Source organism: Calidris pugnax, unplaced genomic scaffold, assembly GCF_001431845.1.
Source record: "Calidris pugnax isolate Ruff unplaced genomic scaffold, ASM143184v1 scaffold262, whole genome shotgun sequence".
NCBI classification, from domain to species: Eukaryota; Metazoa; Chordata; class Aves; order Charadriiformes; family Scolopacidae; genus Calidris; species Calidris pugnax.
In genome coordinates this window covers 1,818,198-1,826,116 of record NW_015091043.1, presented here as the reverse complement: position 1 = coordinate 1,826,116, position 7,919 = coordinate 1,818,198, and the positions used below count along the sequence as shown (strand labels likewise).

General features: G+C 49.4%; 2 long non-coding RNA genes across 2 annotated transcripts; one reads left to right on the top strand and one right to left on the bottom strand.

Annotated features, from left to right (window-relative positions):
* Positions 1-221: 221 nt before the first annotated feature.
* Positions 222-874, top strand: LOC106896418. Its single transcript, XR_001413631.1, has 2 exons — positions 222-359; positions 595-874. It is a non-coding gene; the product is annotated as an uncharacterized LOC106896418 (long non-coding RNA).
* Positions 875-4,512: 3,638 nt separating this feature from the next.
* Positions 4,513-6,520, bottom strand: LOC106896409. Its single transcript, XR_001413630.1, has 2 exons — positions 5,700-6,520; positions 4,513-5,570 (listed from the first exon to the last, which is right to left on the bottom strand). It is a non-coding gene; the product is annotated as an uncharacterized LOC106896409 (long non-coding RNA).
* Positions 6,521-7,919: the final 1,399 nt, after the last annotated feature.

Below are 7,919 nucleotides of genomic sequence, written 5' to 3'. Positions count from 1 at the left end.
CAGCGGGGAGGCATGGAGACCAGCAGCAGCCGAGGAGAACTAACAGCCGCCCACCCTGAGGAAGAAAGGAAGGAAGGAACCCCCTTCCCTCACAACCACCCGCGGGGAACGGGGAGAAAGGGGGCCCCCCCCCCCCCCCCCCCCCGGCCCCGAGGCCACCGGCCGGGCAGCGCCAGCCCGCCGCCAGGCCTGCCGGGAGCCGGCGCTTCTCTCTGACGCTACTTCCGCGCTGGGCGGGGAGGTGTCGCCAGCGGGGCGGAGCGGAGCGCAGGAGGAGGAGGAGGAAGAGGAAGAGGAAGGGTCGGGGCGGTATGGCTCCGCTGGAGACGAGGAGGGACCCGCGCCCGCTCTGCTCCCTGGTGCGGGCCGGGGCTGGGCGGCGGGGATGCGCGGCGCGGGGGAACCGGTCCCAGTGCGGGGGATGGGATGGGATGGGAGACGGGGCTGCGGTAATCTGCGGCGGGGGACCAGGGCTGTAGGCCGCTCGGCCTGTAGGGCAGGTTTACCGCCCGGGGGGGAGCAGGCCCGTGTGTGCCTCTTGCACAGGGACCTCAGGGGTCTCCCCACCAACGTGTAATGCGCTTTGTCCCACAGGTGCTGGCTGCTGTGGTGCTGCTTTGCTGGGGCTTCGTCCTCTACGGAGCACGGGTGGCTGCCCAGCGGCAGCTGGAGAGCAGCCTCCTGGCCCGGGGGCTGCCCTAGGCAATGGCGGAGCCCCTGGGAGTCTTGCCCGGAGCTGGGCGTTGTCCCCGAGGGTACGGAGGGATTCATCAGAAGGCTGGAGGAGGAGCGCCGTGGCCAGTTGGGCAAACAAAGCATAATTAGCTCTTAGAAAAGAGAAAGTAAATAAAGCATAAACGGTTATTAGGAAAGAGAACAGGGTCTGTCTCTACTGATGTGTACTGGTGCATATCTGCAAGGGATACACATACATACACATAAGTGAGGGAAAAAAAAGACGCTGACAAGGCCGGGTCTGCAGTGCCACAGACAGGGTACTGTCTTGTGCAGCACCTGTGTGTAGCACAACCAGAACTTGCATAAAACATGACCATAGCCCGGCATGTCCCTTTTCTCCTGTACAGCGGGTAAGGATTGAAGTTCTCTAGTGAAAGCATACATGGATTCACAGGGACTTGATGATTGTAAAGGTCCCTTCCAGCCTAGACCGTTGTGTGATTCTCTCCCCTGAGTCCCAGCACAGCCTTTCAGTCCATCTGATAAGCCTGCCCGTACCCTGAGCCCTTTTACTCACCCCTTCGCTCCAGCTGGTCCAGCTTCCTGCTCACAAACACACATGGACTGACAGGCTTATCCCAGCAGCTGGAGCTGGGACCGACATGCTTTGGTGGCACTGAGACCCTTGCACACTCCCATTGCTGGCACAACAGGAGGGATCTGTGTCCAGAACGGCCCTACTCAGTCAACTTCATAAACACTGTGTGCATGTCTAAGCTTTTAGATCCGCTTGGAGACTCCATCTCTTGGACTCCCTGAGTCACCAACATAGGAAGATGAAAGGTACCCCAGGCTCTTCACAGGGAGATGTTGCTTTATGAGCTGAAAAGAAGCAATTCTGGAAGTTCAATGGATCTGTTTTGGGGTGCTGGCTTTCTACACAGCTGAGAAAAGCTCAAGTCTTCTGGCTCCTTTCCCACAGCCCACACAGACCAGCAGCACCTCATCCTGCCCACAGACATCTTGAAGCCTGGGAAGAGCCTTCCCCTTGGGAGGCCTGGCCCTGCTTCCTGGCCTGTAAGGTCCTTTGGGGTTCCTTGGTCAGTGGTGGGGGTTTTCCTCACCAGCAGCTTTGTGGGAGTGAGAGCGTGGAGAGACCTTGGTCTCGTGTCCTCCTGAGGAGCAGCCACAGCACCAGCAGTGCCCAAGCTGTTGACAATGGGATCTGCAGCCCCTAGGTGGGTACAGCCACCCTCCCCAGCCCTCTCTCTGGGCTGCCCTAGTACCAGGGATGGTGGCCTCTCAGGCACGGCAGCAACAGCTCCTCTGGGGAAGGTCAGCAGGAGGCTCAGGTTATTCAATTCCTGGGTTTTTTTGGCATCTCCCATGTTAGCTGCATCACCCCACAAACACAGGAAACTCGCCATAGACCCTGGTATTGCCCCTACAGAGGTTTCTGTGCTGACAGAGAGGGTCTCCGCCTCTCCACTGACTTTTTGTTTGGCCCAAAGCTGACTGGCCGAATTGTCCTTCCCTATCCATGCAACGAGAGCTCCGCTTTGGTGCACTGTTGTCCTCAGCATGGTGGTCAGGCAGCCACCAGGTGCAGTTACCATGCCCTTCCCCTGGCCAGCTGGGCACCTCCAGCAGCACGGTGCCACGAGCAGGAGCAATGGGCGCAGTGCTGGCCGGCCGTGGTAAAAGCACATCAGCCTGTCCCAGGCTGTGGCTTCTCCACCTCCACTTCAGGTGCCACCACTGGCATGCAGCGATAGCTGGCGGTGGGCAGGCATCGGTCACTGCAGGCTTTTGGGTTGCTCCGCTCTGCTGCAAACCTTCTAAGTGCCATTTTGCTCGGGAAATCGCCCATTTTGGCTTTGTTCCTTCTAGGTGGGGAGGGTTCGTGATCAGGCAGAGCTGGTTTACCTGCCGGCTGCCACGAGATGGCAAAATACTCCCCAGCACGGCTCCCAAACCTGCTTGTCCGAACCACAGGCTGGAGCTCTGCAGGGCTGCGGGGAAGCAGCAGCACTGGCTGAATTTCTCTCCCCCCGGCTGAGAACCTCAACCTCTGGGTGAGCTCAGGCATGTCTCTGCAACAGCCTCTGAAGGACCAAGACCTCCCTGTTGTCTCTGGTTGCTGGAAGTCCAAGGCAGAGCCTATGACTGCTCGCAACAGAGGTGAAACACCCCAAAACGTCCCTGCTGCTGACGAGGACCTTGCACAGCCACAGCAAGGAGGCAGAAAGCAAACTTGCTGGTTTTATGGTATGGTCTTTAGCTAACTGAGAAAACAGTGCGATATTCCTGTAGATATTAAGAGGACTGAGAGTCTCAAGTGTTTTTTTTTTCTCTGCCCTGCCCTGACTGTTCTCCCTTTTCTCTCTCCTGTGCTGCTATCACAGCACCATGCCAGAGCCAGCCCCAAGGGTCTAAGGAACATCCTCAGCTCCACATCCCAACATTTGCCTGAAGCCATGTCAGGATGGTGGCAGCAGCAAGAAATAACTTATTTCTTCCAGGTAACATGGGAGTGGATCAAAGCCCCCAGAGAGGTTCAGAAATACCTCCTTCTAGTCATCTAAACATGAGGAGGAACTTCTTTACTTTGAGGGTGGCAGAGCCCTGGAACAGGCTGCCCAGAGAGGTGGTGGAGTCTCCATCCCTGGAGATATTCAAAACCCACCTGGACACGCTCCTGTGCAACCTGCTCTAGGAGGACCTGCTCTGGCAGGGGGGTTGGACTAGATGCTCTCCAGAGGTCCCTTCCAACCCCATACCATTCTGTGATTCTGTGACACAGCTTGCAGCCTCTGTCTCTGCAGCCCACCCTTCTGCTTGCCTCTGCTACTTGCCCAATAACAGTAGCTCTTCTGGGAAAGCAATTAAAATCCTATACATCCCAAGGATTTTAGGCTGCCGTCTCAGCAAGAAAAGTCTCTACATTGTGCCACGAAAATAATCAAAAAACATAAACTGCAGAGCTCCAGTTAACCAGAGAAATCCCAGACACTTGAGGTTTAGATTCAGCTCAGTTTCCCACATTGAGGTAACCATTTACCTTGGTTCTTCTGCCCAGAAGTTATGCATTGTCTTGAAGACAAGGCCATAAGGATCATTGTCCAGGATCAAGTTCCTGAGACATGGATTGAACATAATTTAAGAAGATACCTAGTAGATATCTAGTCATTAGAAAGAAGAGAATATAAGCTCAGCATATTGTCAATAGCAATATTAAAAACTTGCTTCCTATGCAGTTTTGATGCCAGTTCCCTCATTTCTCAATACACTGAGCCACCTCTCCCTGAAAAAGCTGTCTCTGAAGCTGCTCACTTAGAGTGTTACCACCCACATTGTATGTCCCACCTCCCCTTTCCTTTCAAACTCTCTGTGCAGCTTGTGCTCATGTGCTTGCTCACGGAAATCAAGAAGCACATGAAACCCCCTCAGCTTGCTTCTGGGATGTCAGGAGAAGGTCTTGGACCCAGCGCTCAGCATCCATCATCCCCTCCTCAACCCACCAAGAGGCAGTGCAGAGCAGAAGGCATGTGTTTCCCTTCACATTCAAAACGGTGCAGCAAATAACCATTCAGGTGAGATCACCAGAGATGGCTCTTTTGCCAACGCTATCATCCCTAAAGGAATATATTCATAAGGCTGATGAAATCCCCCTCAGATCTTTGTTTTTCTTTTTAATAATTTTTAATAGAGCATAGCTTATTTATCAGAGCAAGGCTGGTTTATTAGTCTTGAAGTGGTTTGTTTGTTTGTTTGTTTAGGTTTCAGGGGGTTGTTTGTAAAAACAGTGATCAGCATGCTTTTGATTAGCATAGCTAAGAGGACTTTTGTTTAATGAAATGATTAATTGATTCAGCCAGGTATGCAGCCACACTAGCAGCTGCTTCAACAGATACAAAAGATTCTCCTTCAAATATGACCTTGCCTCACTAACATGAGGCAGTACCCATGGATACATGTTAATTATAAAGTTGATAAGAATATGTAGGGATAGCTAATGTTATAGCTGAGTTATTTAATGAAGGCTATTGAAAACAGTCAAAGATGGAAACAAAATCATTAGCCAGGGAACTGTGGGCTAAATTCGGCTTTAAATCACTTTAACATACTGATGATAATCAATTTCTCCCAAATTACACCACCAAGGAAGCTGGAACATAGTTGCTTCATTCCTGCATTACATGCTGTTTGAAAATGGAGGAATTACGCAAGTTCAAACTAGACCGTAATAGGGCCCTTTGTCTGCTTAATAATAATTATATGCTTTCATTATCCTCTCTATTATTTATGTAATGCCACCTTTAACCTAAGAGCTCTATAAATACAGATTTTGGTAAATACATGCAAGTTCATGGTAAATGGAAACCTAACAATCTTGTAAAATCCCAATAGTGACCAGCCATAAAATGCATATAAAACCAAGGACAGTACTGCAGACTACAAGTAGCTCTCAGCTCACCACAGACAAAGCAGAAAAGCTACGAATTTTGTGGTGAAAGAGGAAGGAAGGTGTATGCATAGTATGAGAGAGAAAAGGGTAAGGGTAAGAGAGAGAAAAGGGAAAGGGTAAGAGAGAGACACAGGAAAGCAGAAGACAACACTGAGCCCAAAGGAGAGTGACACATCAGAGGACCCCATCCAAGGACATCACCAGCACTTTGTGATGAGGAACACTGAACAGACCCTGGACCGGTTTGCCTGAGTTGCGGCGCTGCCAAAAATCCTGTTAAGGGTTTGGACAGACAGGTTTCAGTTCTCTATCTGCAAACACAGGCCAGGAGTTTTCTTGCTGCGTTGCCACTCCAGGTCTCCTCTGCTGCTTGCTGCAGCCATCTGCCATCACTCCTCCTGCGCTGCGACCACTTTAAACGTCTCTGTGGAAAGGAACGCATGTGTCTGAGCAGAATCCAACGCTACAGGACCTTGACTCATCGTAGGAGGCTCGACAAAGCTGCGTAACACATGAATGCCAGCAATTAAAGCGAAGCAGAAGCATACAAAACCTTTGCAGAAGCTAGACGGCAGTGTTGGCACATGCTCCAAGGCACAGGCAAGCTGCTGCTCACATTCCACACAGTGGGCTGTAATTGTGGCTCTTCCGTTCACAGGAATCAGTTTTGGACTTTTCTTTTTTGTCATCTGAAGAAAAAAAATGGCTTAGCATCTCCGAAACGTCAGCCTCAAGACAAACAACTGCAAAAGAGGTCACTCAGAGCTCGTGGGGGAAAGCAACAGCCAAAAAGACTCAAGCGGCATTCCCTTTTCTTTAATAGTGAAAGGTGTTTCCCCCCCTCTCCCCCCGCCCACCTTGAGGGTTTCTGCAAGTCAGTAGATAGTCTGATTTAGCAGTGACACACCACCAAATGAGCCTGTCACTAAAAGGAAGTTGCAGTTTTTGAAATGGCTATTTACTTTCCAGTGAGATAAAAAGGGAGGTGGAGGGCTTTGCCACAGATACTGGAAGAGACGAATGGTTAAAAAGATAAAGACCTTCAAAGACCGTATGTTGCCCCAAGCAGCCTTTAATGAATTTTATTGTGGTTCAGTGAGTCTCGTTTGCTTTTAACGGTTCATTTGGCAAGTTGTTGCTGCAGCAATTTCTAATAATAATGTCACAATAATCTTCTAGCAGGGTACAGCTTTGTGACTACACAGTGTTGCTCTGAAAGTGATTTCTGGACATGGTAAGATGGGAAAGCATATGTAGTAAGTTCCTTTGTTTATTCTTCCTTGGCACACATCACACTGAAGAATGGAGAGGACAAGAGTCACCCTGAGGAAAAGCAGAAGGAATTCTCTTCCACTCAGATGAGGATTATTTTGAAATGATAACAGCAGCTGAGAGCACAACAGTGCCGGCAGACAGGGACAGTGCTGACTTTCTTCACACTTTGGATATTACTGATTACAGTCAATATGACGATATATTTTTACCCAACATACTCGTTTTCTGGTGGAGTTATTATTAGTCCTTTATTCCAAATGATATTGTGACTCTATCCTTGTGCTGATTCAAGTAGCAAACTAATAAAAATTACTAAAATAATGAAGTGATGAACTGTAATTAAGACTAAATATACACTAGCTTTCATCATGAAACCTAAAGCTCAGTGCCCGCAATACAGCCCAAAATGAAAAAAGATTTAAATCCAAACTATTGAAATAACTTGCTAGCGATGCACCTTGATAACCATAATTTACCTCTTTTCATAAGCTGCAATCATCCTGCTGTCACTCCACGTTTCTACAAAGGCTCTCAAGCACAGGATAACACACTCTGTCTTCTCTGCTGCCATTCTTCAGATGTAACTGTGGGTGGACAATACATTTCGCAGCAGGTAGAAATGCCTAATGCAAGAAGGAGGTATTTGTAGAGCAAGAAAAGAGGAAGGAATTGAAAAGGAGACTTCCCCTCGGATATTCAGTCCCAGATCCGTACAAACAACTCACCATGATGTGGTGCAAATAATCCTATCAACTCAATGAAAGCGTGCAGTTTAAAACATTGTGCTCTGTGTAAACTTCTGCAGTAGGCTTCAGGTCAGTGGAGCTTGCTATGACCTTGATAGTTGTTCCCAGTGGTTTCAAGGGGACTATTCACACAGGAAACCGCATGATGAACTTCCAGAATCGGGGTGTAAAGCCAATTAAATCGGTTTAGGTACAAAGAAGCTCCAGACTAAAACCTTTGCAGGGCTGCTATTTATTAATCAGTAATTGTGTATCACTTAGATACCTTCTAATCGGGTATCCTAAATTCACATACCATACACTGCCTGCAGGATCAGGCCACAGGGACAAGATCCACCCCAGGACTGTGTCTCTCCAATACTCTAACACACCCCACTGCACACAGCATCAGGCTCGAGGTCCTGATGGCACGCAGAGTTCAGCTGGTCTCTGCTTGCAGCAAACCCGCTTCAAACTGGGTTTTTACAGAATTTGTGCTCCAAAGGCTTGTGCACCAGGTGTTGTGTGAAATTTGCGGGTGACTGCATTTAGTCCGATATTATCCCATTACTGGTTAAAAGAAGGAAAGTCCGTGACTTCAAACCAACAACCCCTGCCTTGGTAATGCTGTGGTCTCCTCCCCACAGAGAAGCTGGTTGGGTGTTTCACCTGGACAGAGCTAAACTACACAATGCCAACATTGCAGTTCTTGTTTCCACTTCCGTGTTGATAGATGGCATCCGTAGGGAGTTAGGTACCAATTAAAAAGGTAG